Source organism: Mesoplodon bidens, assembly GCF_964165515.1.
Source record: "Mesoplodon bidens genome assembly, contig: HAP1_SCAFFOLD_150, whole genome shotgun sequence".
Taxonomy (NCBI): Eukaryota; Metazoa; Chordata; class Mammalia; order Artiodactyla; family Ziphiidae; genus Mesoplodon; species Mesoplodon bidens.
In genome coordinates, this window is record NW_027672498.1 from 130,413 (window position 1) to 148,203 (window position 17,791).

At 49.4% G+C, this 17,791-nt stretch overlaps 1 protein-coding gene and 1 long non-coding RNA gene across 2 annotated transcripts in view; one reads left to right on the forward strand and one right to left on the reverse strand.

Moving 5' to 3' along the window:
• LOC308610107 (E3 ubiquitin ligase RNF157-like) overlaps positions 1 to 17,791 on the forward strand; it is a gene marked incomplete at both ends in the record, with an annotated part of 314,581 nt that overhangs the window by 86,927 nt on the left and 209,863 nt on the right.
• Positions 8,860 to 15,843, reverse strand: LOC308610101. Its single transcript, XR_014014428.1, has 3 exons — positions 15,500 to 15,843; positions 10,547 to 10,596; positions 8,860 to 9,034 (listed from the first exon to the last, which is right to left on the reverse strand). It is a non-coding gene; the product is annotated as an uncharacterized lncRNA (long non-coding RNA).

A 17,791-nucleotide genomic window follows, 5' to 3' on the forward strand; every position in this document is an offset into this window, starting at 1 on the left:
CCCATTGCTCAGGAGGGGAGCCCTGGAAAACAGGGTACAGTGTCATTGAATCAAAGGTTCCCTCAGATGTGATCTTCCATGTGGCACCACTTCTGTCCTGAGGACTTGGTTTGCGTTTGCTGCCAGGAGAGCTGGGTAGGAGAGCTGGTGGTATCTGCACCTTGACTTTTTTTGCTCCTTTGCAGGGGACGCCAGTGGCGTATTCAGACTGCAACTTTGTGGGCCTCGCCGGCACCGCCAAAGAGCAGGATGCAGAGGTAAGAGCAAGGTGGACGCTGGTGCCCCTCCACAGTCAGAGGGACTGCCGGCGCTGGCACACGATGCAAATAGGATGGGGACTCTTCTGGAAGAAGCCTTCCATGGTGGTGCACTTGGATCTCTTAGAGGCAGGGTGCAAGCAGAGGGACTGTCCGATTAGCAGAGGGTGCTGGTCTCAGCGTAATACGCGTGGGGTGAGTTCTAGAGGGAAGTCTTCCAGGCCATACCCTTGAGAGAGTGTTTGTCCTCCAATTCACTTAGTATTTACCTGGCACAGGCATCTCACATCTTCCTGGCACTGGGGGACACAAAGACCGAGTGACATGGCTTTTGCCTGCCCACGCCCCCAATCCACCCATCCCACCCATCCTGGAGCTCCGTCTGATGGAGGAATCAGAGTTATAACTCAGCGTGAGAAGTGCTCTGATGGAGGTGTGACCGAAGTACATGGAATGCCCAGCTCCCAGTGGGGACTCTACAACTTTCTCTTGAGCCAGATGTTCTCAAAGGATTATCTGGATGGGATTGGGGATCCTAAAGGGTTTCTGAAAGTTTTATGATCTCACAGTTTGCTTTTTCATTTGACAACTTTTATTTCCACCTGAGAGAAACAGTGTGAGCTAAACTATTACCAAGGCTATTCCTGACAGTCCCACGGTCCCTCTGTAAGGTGCCTCAGACATGGTCCCTCTGTAACGTGCCTCAGACCTGGTCCCTATGGGCTGATCCTGCTTCGCCAAGTAAAATCTGCCTCTGCTGGGCCTCCCAGCCATCTCAAACGGACAGGAAATGTATGGATACCATGAGGGTGATTAGTTCTGTCTTCTGACAATCAGTAGACTCGTTTCACTGCTTTACGGCCTCACAGTTCCTTCCTTCTGTCCTAGGGAAATGATGTTCTAGAAGAAGAGGATGGATCACCCACACAAGAAGATGGAAAAAGACCTTGTCTTTTGCTCCCTTTTATTATATTTCTTTCCCGGGTATTCTCTGAAGGGTAGAGAAAGGGCACTGGTGTGACTTGGTGGCACTGCTCAAGGGTGTGGCTTTGGGGAAAGGTTGTCTCCTTGATGGAATATCAAAGCAAGCAGGGTATCTGAGGACGTCAGCAGCCTTCCTGGCTCTTTCTGGGCCTCTGAGCCAAGGCTGCAGAAGATACATGGAGTTCTCCATCTACGTTGGGTAGATCCTGAAGCTTCTTGGGCAACTGCCATCACCTTCCTTCCTGCTTCAGCTTCTCAGCTGAGTCTCACAGAACTGCTCTAGCAGCCCCAAAGTTCATCTGCAGCAGGAGAACAGCTTCCTCCCCTTGGGGGAACCGACTGTTAGGCAGTAGGTTTTCCTGCTTTAGTGAAGACAACGGCTGATGTTACAGTAGCAGAAGGATCACAGCCCTGGCGGCACAGTAAAGGTGAGGTGAAGAGACGTTAGCAGCTCAGCGTGCACTAGTGTTTGTAGGCTATTGGAACGAGTCTCTTTACCATCGTTCAGGCCTCAAGTAGATATTTTTTTTAATTGGAAGAGTTGGTTTACAATGTTGTGTTAGTTTCTGCTGTACAGCCACGTGAATCAATTATACATATACATATGTCCACTCTATTTTTAGATTCTTTTCCCATATAGGCCATTACAGGGTACTGAGTAGAGTCCCCTGTGCTCTACAGCAGGTCCTTATTAGTTATCTATTTTATATATAGTAGTGTGTATATGTCAATCCCAATCTCCCAATTTATCCCTCCCCTCCCTTGCCCCCCGCCATAACCATAAGTTTGATTTCTACACCTGTGACTCTATTTCTGTTTTGTAAATAAGGTCAATCATATCTTCAGTCGGAAGAATTTTGTTTCTAGTAAGCCGAGAAGCGAAGGAAGGACCTACATATAGAGCAAGGAAGTGGCGGGGGGGTGGGTTAGGCGAGCTGGGAATCCCACCTGGGATTGTAGGACCAGGCGTCCCAGGAACCGGTGTCTCTTCCGTCTGCTCCTCTGAGGTGCCTCCACAGAAGGGCAACCTCTAGAGCAAACCTGGATCCCAGCCTGGATGCAGATGTCATGCTAGTCGCTTCTGCTTTGGCCATGGCAGTTGCTTGGTGGGTGGTGTGGTGTGCAGGGGGTGCACATGTGCACATGACCACTCTCTCCTGGCCAAGTAGTGCCGGAGGAGGGGTGGTCGCCCAGGCTGTGCCTCTGTCGCCCTCGCACGCCAACCAAGCCGGGGTTGGGTGCTACCTCCCCTCGGTTGATGTCTTCAGGGCGCAAGGCTCTGAGTTCTCCATTGTGATTGTCGTCCCCAGTAGAATATTTGCTTCTAAAAGGCACAGGGCAGTACGTGGTTTCCGCCTGACATTCCATATGTGGTTTCCACCTGACATGCTGTACACAGTAGATGTATGTTTCTTCCTCTGCCTTTCACCAAGGAAAAAAATAAACCGGGTGGGGGGCTTGAAAAAATAACATCTAAAACTGTCCCCTTCCCATCTTACAACACTGTAGGTTTCTGGTCAGCCCCTTTAAACATCCTCAGAATAGCAAATTAAGTCTCAAAGAAAATAAATCATAATTTTGCAAGTGATGCGATTCTTTGATTTGAGGTGCAAAATTACGGGACCAAAGAGCTTTAATTGCCATTTTATGTATTAGTCATTACGCAGAGCCTTGTGGTCATAAACACACCCCACGTGCACCGACAGACACAGGCCGGAACCCGGGGTCACTTCCCCCGTGGCTCTCCTAGCTCTTCCAGCCTGGCTTAGCTCTGCTGTGGGACCGGGTCTGCGTGTGCGAAACCCACAGACCTCCCCAGGGTCTGATTTCCCTGGAACGAAGGCTGGAAAGGAGTCAGTTAAGGAAACAGAGCAGAACAGAGCGATAACACAAACGTACCCACGCAGTTTCCTTTATTGTCCACACTCCCCACTTAACTATTGTCTTTTTTTTAACATATGATTTGATGTTTTTTGTCTCCATCCCTACCCCTGGGTCGCAGAATGGAAGCACGCTTACTGGAGGCTCTGTAACTGAAGCCGCGGGAGTCCGCGGGCCAGAGAGCTCGGCAGCCACCCTCGGCACGGCTCGTGAATGTTGACCGCCCCCTCGGAGAGTCCCCGCAGATATGGCGGAGAGCTGGCTATGCGTCTCGGGTGCAGGGGCAGCGGAGGAGGCCGGACCGGAAAGCGGCCTGGAGGAGTCCAACGCCCTGAATGACAGCCTGACCAGCCTGCAGTGGCTGCAGGAATTCTCTATTCTCAACGCCAAGCCCCCGCCCTGCCTTCGGGGGACACTGTCCCCCACGGCTACCACGAGCTGTCAGGCTCGGCCGACCTGGGTTCTCCCCTGGCAGCGGACCGCGCCTGGCTGGGGCAGCCGCACACGCCCGGCAAGCGCACGTTCTCGTGCACGTCGCGAAGCTCCCCCTCGGGGCTGCAGGCCTTGCCTCCCGACGACGTGGACTACACCACCAACCCGCATGGGAAGCCGCCCTAGTCGTATGCCACGCTCATCTGCATGGCCATGCAGGCCAGCAAGGCCACCAAGATCACCCTGTCGGCCATCTACATGTGGATCACGGACAACTTCTGCTACTTCAGCCACGCTGATCCCACCTGGCAGGTAGGGAGGCACTCCCATCCTCCCTCCCCATGCCCGCGCGGATTGGACTCACATCCCAGATCCGCAGGCCAAGTAGGCGCGGTACGGCCAGGGCCCCGAGAGAGGAAGGCCGTCCAGGAAGGACCTCAAGGGAGCCCAGTGTTTGGACTGCTGCCCCTTTGACTTCAGAGACGGAGGAGGGAGGATGTTCAGAGGGCTGCAGGGGTGCCAACATAGAGGTTCAAGTTGGAAGAACTTGTCACTCATCCGGCAGGCTCAGCCCAAAGACCAGGGCTGAACTATGCGTGGAAACAGCCCCCCAGGGTAGGTTGATGGACTGAGGGACACATTTTTTGTCCAAAGTCCTAGAATTCCTAGACACTACCCTCCTCAAAGTCAGTTTGTCAGGTCGTGACTGGAAGCAGAGCATCATTCCTGCCAGGCTCTCCATCCTGCCTGCTTTCAGTTGGCTGGAGGGGCTCTGGGATGGGAGAGGGGCGTGCTGCGGCGTGTGAAGGCCATCTGTGTCCCAGTGGAAGGGCTACGGGGCCTTCCGAAAGCTGCTGTGCCAGCCCCCACCCCAAGCCCTTCCTTGTTTCCTGCCTTCACTCCTCCCCCTCTTGTCATCAACCTCCCTTGGGGGACAATTACCTCAGCCACGTGCTTTCCACAGGGGCTCTTTCCTCCCACACTGGCTTCATGTTCCAAATCTCTGGAACCTGGCACGGAGCAGCCAAGGGGCCCAGTCCAACATGTATACATCCCAGTCTTGCCAGGGGGCACTACTCACCTGCCGGCCCCACCGACCGGGACCCAGATCCCTGTGCCCCAGTGTGGTATGGACTGTGCACCCAGGCGTGAACAAGGCAGGATGGTGATTCAGGCTGGGCACACACTGCCCTCAGCCTCTTCGAACATCAGGATCAGGGGCTACTTGGGGACAGAGACCCTGAGGATGCACAGATCCTTCCCTGTGGCACAGGTCACAGGATCAGAGTTCCTGTGATCACAGCTATTCCACGTTTGCTTGGGCCCTGACACTGGGGCAGGTACCATTTGTAACCTTAGTGAAAATGCAGAGACCCTACACCACTCCCCAACCTACCCCAAGCCTGAGAGGCCCCAGGAATGAGCGCTATGCTCTTGGCTGCGTAATAACAACTGAGGCCTCAGAGCCTGGTCTGGGAGGAGGGGGACATGGTGGGTGAGGGCCCAGGCCAGCAGCCAGATCTACAAACAAGGAAAGTCATCAGATCCTCCCACACTTCATCCCCCAACACACACACCCTCACACCCACTCACTCATTTCACAAACAGAGAAGGCCAGCCAGGCCCAGGCAGAGGGAGATGGCCGTCCAGGCCCTGGGGGAGCCAAGGTCTTTGGCCAGAGGCCACAAGCGGCGGGGTAAGGGAGGGATGGCAGGACAGGCTGGCACTGAGAGCCACCCTGCGGCTCAGGGCTCGGATGACTGAGCAGGCAGATATCATGGCAAACGGGAACAAAAGCCCCCGACAGCACTCCCAGCTCCTGGTGCCCCGTGGCTGGTGTCCCAGAGCCTCCCATTCAGAGCAGCGCCTCTGTCTCCCTGCCCCCAATAGAGAGAAGGTAGTGGTGGGACTGGCATTGTCGCTAGGAGCGCCCCATCACTGACCCCACCCACTCACCCAGCTGTCTTCCTTGTCTCCTATCTCCCTGTGTCCAGAACTCCATCCACAACAACCTGTCCCTGAACAAGGGCTTCATCAAGGTGCCTCGAGAGAAGGACGAGCCAGGCATGGGGGGCTTCTGGTGCATCGACCCCCAGTACGCCGAGCGGCTGCTGAGTGGGGCCTTGAAAAAGCAGCGGCTGCCCCAAGTCCACATCCACCCGGCCTTTGCCCTCCAGGCCTCGCCGGAACCCAGCGCCGCCCCATGGGCCGGGCCACTGACCGCGAACACCGAGGCCCAGCAGCTGCTGTGGGAGTTCGAGAAGGCCACTGGGGAGGCGGGCTGGGGTGCAGGCGAGGGCAGGCAGGGGCGTAAGCATCAACAGCCGCTGCCCAAGCAGAAGGCCAAGGTCCCGTCGCCCTCCAGCCCCCTGCTGCTGACCCAGGAGGAGCAGGGTGAGCTGGAACCCCTCAAGGGTAACTTTGACTAGGAGGCCATCTTGGACGCTGGCACGGTGGATGGGGAGCTGGGCATGCTGGAGACCTCGGAGCTCATCCCGCCGCTGAGCCCTGCCTCACAAGGGGACGTGGACCTCACCATCCATGGCCACCACATCGACTGCCCTGTTACCTGGGGGCCTCCAGTGGAGCAGGCTACCGAAAGCCTGGACTTTGATGAGACCTTCCTGGCCACATCATTCCTGGAGCACCCCTGGGACGAGAGCACCCGTAGCTCCCAGCCACCCGAGCCCCTCTTTGAGGCTGGGTATGCCACACTGGCCTCTGACCTGCATGAGTGGGCCAGGCTGGGCGCCTTCTTGTAAGAAGCCAGGCCCTGCCCCACCTCCAGACAGCACCGAAGTCTGGGCCCAGACTGGCTCCCTCCCCGCCAGTGCAGGCCCATAGACACCCTAGTCCCCAGGCAGGGGCTGGGCCAGATCACCCCACCAGGCCACACGGCCCCCAGCCCAGGCCATCCTCAGATTCTAGTCCAGCAGGCTGAGAATTGGGGCCCAGGACCAAAATTGCTGCCTCCGCTCCCCAGACCCCATACACACAGTGTTTCATTGATCCACTTCTTCCCTGCCCCAGAGACATGCTAAGGGCCCTGCACTATGAGAGCTGCGGCTTGGAGGTGTCCTGGCCAAGCTGGAAACATCAGTACAGGGCAAGCACCAGAACATCTTAGCTTCGAAACTTCTGTCTCTCCCGCTCTCCTCCCCAAGTCTCTATCCAGAGAAAGTTCCCACGTACAACAAATGCTGAGTAGGTGACTGCAAATTAACACCCTAGAGGCCTCTCCCAGCAGAGCTTCCCTGGGGCTGTGGCCAGCAGTCTGTGAGGCAGAGCTAGGCGGAGGGGGGAAGAGAGAGGAGACAGAACGAGGCCGGGGTGCCAGGTGGACCCAGGAGATTTTCTAAGGCCTCTGGGATCTTCTGGCTTCATCCCTAGAGTTGGGGCAGAGGGTATGTGTCCCTAATCTTTGAGCCCAACTTGAGGCTGAGAGCAGCGGGGAGATGGGGATCTGGGGGTTAGGGGCTGGGGCAGCCAAGCTGCAGAGGGAAAGCGGACAGACAGTCTAATGTAGTGAGTGTAGCTACAGCTGAGTCTTAACTGGGAGGGACGCAGTGCTTGCTAGAACCACTGGGACCAGGAAGGGGGGATGGCCCCGTGTCCTTGCTTGCACTACTGCGGTGGAGTGTCTTGCTCCACCTGAGGCTTCCTCCTGGGTTGCAGAAGTGTCAGCTTCTCCAAAAGACTCTGAAAGCTGAGCTGGGGTCTCCTGCTTGCTTGTGGCAGGTATAACTTCTTCTCCAGGATGCTCTGGATACTGAGCTGGGGTCTCCTCTTTTACTGAAGGTTTATTATGTGAACTGGCTTCTGGAGTTTGGGCTGGAGCCTCCTGTTGAAATGGCAAAGGTTCAACCTCCTCAGATGGCTGTGAAGGCAGCGTGCGGGCCTCATGCTGGGTTGTAGAAAATTCTGCATTAGTAAGGGGCACTGAGGGCTGAGCTGAAGGCTTGTGCTGATTTGGACAAGGTCCCACCTCTGGAGTGGGTTCTTCTGTGATGGTAAGCTCCACATCTGCAGGTTTGACAGCGACACTGGATAACTTTGAATGCTGAGTATGAGGGTGACTTGGAGGTGAAACTGTCATTTCCTGATGCTCTGGAGCTTGAGCTGGCTGTTCCTGTTGAGTTGGAGAAGGTTCCACCTCCCCTGAAGAAGGCTCTGGAGGCTAAGCTGGTTGCTCCTGCAGGGTTGCAGAAGGTCCTACCTCCAGAGGAGACAGAGCTGGGATCTCCTGCTGGCTTGGAGAAGATTCTGCCTCATTAGGAGGCTCTAGAGACGGGGCTGAGGCTTCCTGCTGGGTTGCAGAAGTGTCAGCTTCTCCAAAAGACTCTGAAAGCTGAGCTGGGGTCTCCTGCTGGGTTGCTGCTTTCACCTCCTCAGGAGGCTCTGTAGGTTCCGAAGGCTGAGTCGGTTGTTCCTGTTCCCTTGGAGAAGGCTCAGCTTCCACAAGAGGCTCTGGAGGCTGACCTGTGGGCTCCTGCTGGGTTGGAGAAGGTTCAACTTCCCCAGGAGGCTCAGAAGGCTGAGCTGGCTGCTACTGCTCCCTTGACGTCTCATCCTCTCCAGGAGGCTCTGGAGGCCTAGCTGTGGTCTCTTGTTGGGTTGTAGAAGATTCTGTCTCCTCAGGATGCTCAGGAGGTGGAGCCAGGGCCTCCTGCTGAGCTGTAGGAAACTCAGCTTCCGTAGTGGCCTCTGGATTCATGGTAAATTCCAAATCCAGAGGTTGCAGTGGAACACGGGGCAAGTTTGAAGGAGCGTGACGCTGAACGCCAGGTACAGACGCTACCTCATCAGTCACTGGAATTTGAAGTACATACTCAGTAGCGAAAGCTGGAGCCTCACTTGGGGCCTCTTGATGGAGTAGAGAAGGATCAATCTCCTCAGGGTGCTCTGGAGGCTGAGATGGGGTCTCCTCCTGGACTGGAGAAGGTTCAACCTCTTTAGTGACCTGTGGATTTATGGGAAGTGCCAGAGCCAGAGATTTAACAGTGCCATTGTACAAGGCTGACTGCTGAGCTTCATTTACCCCGTGATGTGCTTCTAGTCGAACTACAACCTCCTTAAGTGTCTCCAAAGGCCGGGCAAGGGCCTCCTGAGGACTTGAAGTTTCTAGTTCCTCAGGGGCCTCTGAAGGCTGAGATGGAGGCTCCTGCGGAACTGGAGGTGGTTCTACCTCTTGAGTGGGCTCTGCATGCTGAGCCTGGGCCTCTGCCTGGGGTGAAAAAGATTCAAAGTCCTCAGGGGTCTGTGGATGCTAAGCAGGGCCCTCCTGCTGGGTAAAGATTCAGCCTCCTCAGTGAGCTCTGGATGACGAGTTTGGGCCTCCTGCTGGGATGCAGAAATATCTCATCCTCATCAGAAGACTCCCTGTCGTGTAGCTTTTGGGCCATGTGTTCCTTGCGTGTGGCGCTGAGAGGCCTATACATATCCCTAAGCCAAAGTGGCCGCCTTCTCCCGAAAAAGCCCTCCTAGAACACAGAAAGGGAAATATTAATTCTGCATCTCCCCTGCTTTCTCTGGCCACAGTACTTTACCCTCCTCACATCTAGCTGACTCTCACTTTCCCCTGAGCTTCTCTTATGCAGCAGAAATCAAAAAAAGGCCCTTGGAGGAAAACACACACAGTTAGTGTTACATGTCACTTTTCATCTCTCTCACAATGTGTCATGTCTGCTTTCATTAGGACTAAATGGGTACCTCAGTTCATAATCACAATGAGCAAAATCACCACAGACCCGGGATCATGAAAATCATTGCATGCATGCTGGCCTTCCAGAAGTTCTCTGTGTCTGTCCAAAATGGACCCCAAGTGTATCTGGGGAGACGTTTGTATGTGGCTTAGCATGGAGCATAGGCAGGATTTTCAGCCCCGTTCACCTTTCTTTGCCCTTGGCCAACTGCCCTCGTGCAGTGAAAACACTGCACAACGGCACTGGGCAGAAACTTGTTACTCCCTTAGACGCGCTTCACACCAGTCCGCTTCGCATTTAGTCGCACATGCAGCATTTGCTGGGGGTGTGGGTGTGGGGAGAAGGTGATTTTATTTTCCTGGCTGCTCTATCCTATAAGTTGAATCACACCAATTAAACACCTGAACCCAACGAGCAAAGTCATCTATAGCTCTCTAACTTTCACTCTGCAGGCTGTCACTCAGGTGTCAGTGAATTGTGGAATCCGTTTAAAGGCCATGACCAGCAGGGAAGCACAAAATACTCTTTTTGAATACAAATAGAACAGAAAAAATTCACAGTGCACAATAAGTTTGTTTCAGAAAATACTTATGTCCATATATATGTGTCTACTCAACTGTGACATAAAACGTAGCTCACAGCCCAAGAACAATGTGATCAGCGGAGAAGCCCTCAGTGGAAATGGACCATCTTCTTCTTGGTAATCACTAGCAGTATGACCATGGGGCAATATATTTTCCCTTTCTCTTTCTCCATTTACTTATTACAAAAGGAAGAGACAAACTACTGTCTAAAGTTTCTCCCGGTTAAAATTCTATGAGGTTTGGATAAAGGGAATAGAGAGTAGGGGCCTGAAAAACAGTAGGATGAGAAGGGAAGTTTTCTTGCCACTTTCCAGGAGGGACTCATATGTTCTACCTTTCGTCAGCTTTGAGTGAGGCCAGCCCCTAAATCCCCAACCATGTGGCCCTCCCTACCCCAGAGCCTCCTAGAAGGCCTCTGGCCTGGCCTGATGCCTAGGAACCAGGCATCAGCACAGCAGGAACAGGTACAACCAAAACCTCTCCCCGTCCACCCTCTTTCCTTAAAGGACTAGTGAGAGCAGATGAATGTGTGCCACTCCTGTTCTAACTCAGCTTGGGCTGGGGAGCTAATTCTGCTGATAAATAAACTAGTGTAAACCTTTAGGGTAATTAAACATTCCTCCTGCCTTTGGTGAGGAAACTGAAATAGATGAGTTCTAAGTTCTCCTCTAGTTGTAAAATTCTGGTTTCAAAGACCAATATTTACCTTCTGCTTCTTTTTCTATCTTCCTCTTTTGCAATTCTATGAGAAGAAATCTGTTTTGAAAGAAAACAGGATCATGATTATCCATTACAACTATTTCCAAATCCTTATTCATTCCTTTTTACTTTAAATCTTATCTATCCAGTAAGATGATAACTCTTTCAAGGAAAGGAATTCTACCCTGTTTAAGAATCCTTTGACTCTTCCACAGTACCTAACTTAGGGTCTTGCATGCAGCTGGTGATATATTTTATTGACTGTTTTAGATAACGTTCAACAGATAATTCCTAATAAAAACTCTTAGAAGTAGGAAAAGAAAATAAAAGTATCTGGCAGAAACCTAAGCATTGTTTTAAAGTCAAGAACAAGAGTAGAATGCCCAATCATTACTGCTACTATTGAGCATTGTGGAGGAGGTCTTAATCAGTACGATAAGAAAAACGAAGCATTGGAAAGAAGAGACAAACATATCTGCATATGAAACAAGGGACCCCAAAAGACCAAAAGAATCAACTGAAATTTTATTGGAAGTAACATGAGTAAGATGGCTCCATACAAAATCAAGAGATCAACATATTAGCCTCAATAGCTTTCCCATATACCACAAATAAGTAACTAAAAAACAGAAGAAACATCCCATTTACTATATCAATAAAAAATGCATAAAGTACCTAGGAATAAATTTAGCCACAAATTTGTAAGACCTATGTGATGAAAATATAAAAACTTTTCTGAAAGACATTAAGAAGTACTTACATGGTATGAGATACCATCCTCCTAGAATGTTTTAAAGAGGACAGTTCTCCTGAAATGAAACTAAAAATTCAATGTAATCCATTTTATAGCCAAAATAATTTCTAAATAAAACCTGGCCTGCTGACATTTGATAGAGAATATATGTTAGAATAGTTATGAAATGTATGCAAAAGAAGGTCAAAGAGTAGGAACTTGCCCTACCAGATATAAAATATGTCAGAGAGCAACTGGAATTAAGCAGTGTGATATCAGTACTGGAACAGGACAAGATAACTGGATCACAGAACAGCATCCAGATGAAGATAGCATATTAGACCAGGGAAGAAAGAATAAACCATTCAGTGAAAGATTTGAAAAGAATCAGATCTTCATGTAGGGGGAAAAAGTTAGATCCCCTACCTCAACCACACGAACAAACAAATACAACAAATTCTGGACAGATTATAAAAGTACTTGAAGAAAATATTAGAGATGATTTTTACGTCACAAGGTGACAAAGGCCTGGCTAACAAAACCCACCCCACATGAGCCATGAGGAGACGACAGGCAGATATGGTGGCAGACTGTCAACACACCTCCTACTCTTCACAGCCCTTGCCCCCTTTTCCCCTGGACTGTTTGTCTTCTTCTTGTTGACTTATAAAACTCTTGGGAGTTCCCTGGTGGTCCACTGGTTAGGGCGTGGCTCTTTCACTGCTGTGGCCCGAGGTTCAATCCCTTGTCAAGGAACTAAGATCCTGCAAGCTGCACAGCATGGCCAAACCCCACCACTTCGAAACAAACAAACAAAAACTCTTTATGGTAAAGAAATACTGGCTTTCATTGAATTTCAGTGTTTCGAATATTTCCAGTGTTTTTGTCTCTAAGGAGACAAGACAAAAGAGTGGAGTAGGGAGCACCAGCTTTGCAGTCGGGTGAAACTGCCTTCTGCTTTTGGTTTGGCCGCTGGGGCCTTACACTGATCTCCTTCATCTATGAAGGAGGGATAGTAATATCATCCTCACAGGACTGTGGGCTTTAAATCAGACAATATATGGAAAACTCTTCATCTTACGCTTGGCATGAATCAGTGCTAAGCTGGTGTCACAGACAAGATGGTGGAATATATCAAAGGCTCTGCTTGTGGCATCAGCCTCTGAAGGCTCTTTCCCACCAGAAGATTATAGAAATATTGCTTTTATTTTCTCCTAATACCTTTATGTGGTCTTTTTTCACATTTATGGATATATGTTTATTTAACATGAAACATGGGGATCTGCTATTTACCCCCCAAATACTTAGGCAGCTATTCTATCACCATTTATTCATTTTCTTCCCCTGATTGCAATATTAAAACATGACATTTCAAAAGTCTTAAGAACACAGGGGTCTATTGCTGGACTCTATCCTACTTCAAATAAATATTCGGTTGCATTATTCCTCACTGTGGAATTGACATAACGCCTCATCTCTCTTCCGTTGAACACCATTATTGTCTACCATAGGAAGAACACTGCATGGCCCCTGTCCTCCAAAAGCTTATCGTATAAGTGGGGAGAGGAAATAAAGGTTAGGACTCCTCACTTTCACTGCCGAGGGTACAGGTCCAATCCCTGCTTGGGGAACTAAGATCACACAGGCCCAAACAAAACAAAACAAAACAAATGCAAGAAGTTAAAAACAATAAAAAGGGGACTTTACAGAAATTCTAAAAATGCCAAAGGCCATATGCCACCTGAGATGTAGAGGGTACAGTCTGGGCAATGGCCAATGACTAGCAAGCTAGTCCCCAGCCTCCTAGGCTCAGAAATCATACTCTTCCTCACCAAGCGAGAACTCACGTCTTCCTGTTGTGGAAGTCTCACATTAGCAATATCACAGGATTGATCAAACATCAGAATGCCAAATTATTACTTGACAATGAGAAATACATCTGTTCTACACACAGGGCATCTGTGTCTACACAATCAGAGAATTACCTTCTGTGGGGACAGGCCTCTGTGGCACAGTGAAGCACAATCACAGAATCGAAGGCTACTTGGTGACAACAGAATTAGAAAAGGAATCAGCTGTATCCAGAATTTAATGGGAAGGCCTGAGGTAACTGGATCCATCCATCTCCTCAACAGGCAGCCTGGCTAGTGGGCCTGACTCTTCAGTTATGCTGCCTAAGGTGCCATCTCTACTCTTGGGCAATGTGAGGATGGGCACTACCCATGTTGGTCTCTCCTCACCTTTTCTATGCTTTCACTAGTGACCAACCCTCCTGCAGATAGACACATTTCTCTTTAGAAGTTAGTACATCATGCCAGGTTTGATTCAAGTGTGATAGGCCAGGAAGCCATTGGTCCTTACACATCTCTGCTCAGCTCCATGATGTGCTAACCTTGGTGGCTCTCTCCTGGGGGGCTGCCTTTCAAAACACTGCTTACCACTTTTGTGAGTTCTGAGGGGAGGGGACTGCTTTGCTATGGCCCCTAAGAAATGGTGACAAACCTCACAGGACTAGGATCAGGAGGGCTGGAGTATTCAGGGAAGGCTTTACAGAGAAAGATATCTGAACTTGAGTTGGCTTTTCAGAGATTCATAGGAGTTCCACAGGCAAAGCAAAATAAAGGAATTTTCGATGGACAAAGGCACAGACAAAAGTAGGAATGGGTATGGTGTAACTAGCGTATAGTGAGGAGCTGCTTTGGCTGGAATGGAGGGCTGCCATTACAGGAGAAAAGATAACTAAAGTAATGTGGAGTGGTAGGGTAGAATCAAGACTGTCAGCCTATTAAAATCACTCTTTTAATGTTAGCAACTGCCTGCTGGGAAAAGTAATCAACCACTATGTAACTGAACAAAAGGTAAACAGGCTAGCTCCACGAATAGGCTACTATAAATATTTGAGGGTAGCCTGCTGCAAGATTTTACTTGCAGTGTTTTAATGGAACCTATCTACACAATTCCTAATACACCGGAGAAGAAAGCTGCTAAGTAAACCTGAGGAATTGACGAGATCACACTTGTGTCTTTCAGGCATGTCCTTTTAGCCCTCCCAGGGTGACTGATAGCTCCTTGAGTATGGAGATCCTATATCTCTCATCACTTCAGCCAAGAAGGAAAGAAATCAACGGTAGAATGAGAGTGACTGGTGAGGACCTCAAATCAGCATACTTTGTTGAGTTGAAGAAAATTTATTATCATGTCAACTCTGGCCTTCTTATAAACTTCACTTGTCAAAAGAGTCCAATAGCTTGTTATCAGGGATCCAATTCCATAGGGATCTCCTGGGAGTGAAGTTCCTTTTAAAAATCCTGTGGGGACTTCCCTGGTGGTGCAATGGTTAAGGATCCGCCTGCCAGCACAGGGCACACAGGTTCGACCCCTGGTGTGGGGAGGTCCCACATGCTGCGGAGCAACTAAGTCAGTGTGCCACAACTCCTGAGCCCGTGCATCTACAGCCCGTACTCCACAACAAGAGACGCCACCTCAGTAAGAAGCCCATGCACCGCAATGAGGACCCAACGCAGCCATAAAAAAAAAAACACACACACACAAAAAAAACATCCTGGGAATATACTTTTCATTAAAAGAACAAAGTGTATGTCAGTCCTCATGGCTAAAGGGAAGAATCAGGTAGTAGCAGGTGGAAAGGTGGATTTGATTCTCAGTTTCTGGGTTCTGAATCTGAATTAATTATTGTCCTTACCTCAATGAGACAGAGAATTGTAACACAAATCGTCACTACTACAGGTACAGATACTGCCAAGATGAGTTTGTTGTTATAGTCATAACCTGGAACTTCTTTTGTGAGCTAAAGAAATATATCACAATTTTTAAAAACAAGGAGATAGAAGGGATGAAAACTTACGATTCTTAATCGTATTCTAAACGATAGCTAACTATTCTTAAACTACTATGAAACCCAATCCTTTCAGGCGAGTAGCTTCTATAAGAACAAGCCAAATTTAATGTTATTAGTCTTATCATTAGCATTTTCTTCTACAATTTATCTACAATTTATTTATCTTGTGTTATGTCCTTTTCGCATCTACCCTAGGAATAGTGACACACGCTCTCAATGAGCAAAGTTGGAGATCACTGTCTTAGCCCGTTTCATGGCTGAAGATAAGATACTGACTAGGAGCCCGTGGTATTCCCGCTTGGGCACGTTAATGGCATGTCCTAAACTGAGTAAAAGTCCAAGTCCCATGTGTCAGGGGTTATCCTCACCTCACTTGACTCCTGCTCTTTCTGCTCACTCTGGGCTTCTGTGCTCTCACTGATATAGCTGTCAGCTTTCCACTGGTCCATATCCCATTCCGCTTTGGACACATTTACTTCTTGCTGCTTGCTGAGAAGCTTCATCAGGAGGCCTGTTCTAGAGATGAGGTTGGCACAGGCCAGCTGCACGTGGGTGTCCGAGCAGTCTATTTTCAAAGTCTGGATAACATGAGAAATGAGCCTTTGCACGTCATTGTTGGGGATGAGGGACCAGAGCTGCTGGTTTAGCTGAGTTTCAACTGGATCACCCGGGGATGCGAGCCCTGGGAAAGTGAAGCCTGTGGGCTTAGAGGATAATTCAGTGACCATGTTGTGGTGCTACCATTGTGTTTTGTTGCTGTGTTGAACAGCTGGCATACTATTGCCTGCAGCAACAGTAGAATGTGCAGTGGAGACGTTCCTATGGCTAGTGTTTCCAGGGCCGGTTCCTCCTGGCAGAGTAGCGTTTCCTGTAGAAATAATTGCTTCAGAAACATTTTGTGCAGTATTGTTTTCTGAAGTAGTGTTTTCTGCAGAAGGGTCTGAAAGAGAAAATAATTCTGGAAAAGGATTTTCCTGAGAAGTCACTTCTCCTGAAGATGAAACAGCCTCTTGTGGAGGGGAATTTATGAGACTCCTCACGACAGAGAACAGAGGGCTTGCAAGCATCATTCTATCAAGTGAAGTTTTCTTTCTGAACTTTCGACTCCCTTTTTTCTTTCTTTTTGTTTCTTTTTGCAGTACATAGGCCTCTCACCATTGTGGCCTCTCCTATTGCGGAGCACAGGCTCCAGACGCACAGGCTCAGCGGCCATGGCTCACGGGCCCAGCCGCTCCACGGCATGTGGGATCTTCCCGGACCAGGACACGAACCCGTGTCTCCTGCATCGGCAGGAGGACTCCCAACCACTGTGCCACCAGGGAACCCCCTCGATGCTTTTTAAGTTTGGGTTTTCTGTGGACCCGATGAGACCTAAGTTTATGGAAGATGTATTTTTTTTCCAGAATGTGAGATTAATTCGAAGTCCTTAATATTTCTAACTCTTGCCTTTGCATCTTCGAAAACATGAATAGCGTTGGATAAGTCTTTTGATTTGCTTTTAACCCCAGATGGGGATTTTGGCGGGATGGAGGCACAAAGCCTGCCCTTGAAGTACGGTTTCAGGGAAGAGGAGCCTGCGGCCTTGTGTTCCTTTATGAATGAAGACTGCATTGGAGGACTTTCCCACCAGCTTCCTGGGCCTCTGCACCATGAGGAGCTGTTTCAGCTTTCTTGGGGATGGCCTCCTGAGCTTTCATTCTTTGGCAGTGTTCACCACAGATGGCCGGGCATTCTGTTTCCTCCTGACGCTCTCATCTCCCACTGCTTTGAGGTGCATTTTCTGTATGCCCCTTGAGGACCTTGTTCACTCTCAGCAGCGTTTCCTCTGTACTCTCCATCTTTGCTAGGCTGTCTTTCTGTGGTTGGGCAGCTTCTAATTTATTTTGAAAGATGTAGTGTGTAATCATGGCACTTAAAAGGTTGGAACGCGTACACGTGGCAGGTTTTTCTTCCTTTTTAACCTCATCAATTTTTTCTTGAGTTTCTGCATCTAACAAATTTTCCACAAAATGGAGTTCCCTCATTTGTTTTTATTAGTTGAATTGTTGGGTACAGGTTTAACAGAAGGGCTCCTTGTATTGTTTTTCAAAAGGCCCAGCGGCATATCTCCATCTTGTGTATTTGAAAAAAGAAGTTGAATGAATGGTAATAATGTTGATTCCACATCTCCTAGATTTCCCTCTGAGATATAAGGCAGTATGTAACTTAGTGCACTGATAATATCACTTTTATTATTAGAGTCCAGCTGCTCATTCATGAAGCCTGACAGGCTGACAGCACTGTTAGGTGAGGACATCCTCTCTGACGCAATAGTCCGCTCGGTGCTGTTGTTCTTCTTCTGGGCTTGTAACACCTTCATCAACGATCCTCCTGCATTCTCTATAGATGTTTCTTCATCTGTCAAAAGAGAAGGGACTGTTTTTGATCATTGAAGACTGATGGGACAGCCTTTTGTCAGTCCACAGCCAAAGAAATTAGGAATCAGTCAAAGTTTGAGTGCCACTTAGGAGAAAAAGAAACCCACACTTAAGCCTATGACTGGCAACAACAAAATGTGAGAAAGGTCTCTCTTGAAAAGGGGGCTATCTACTCAGAAAATTCTGTAGCGTGAAATATATGAACTATATTCAGGATTACTCCACTGGTTCTCAGGGGCCAGT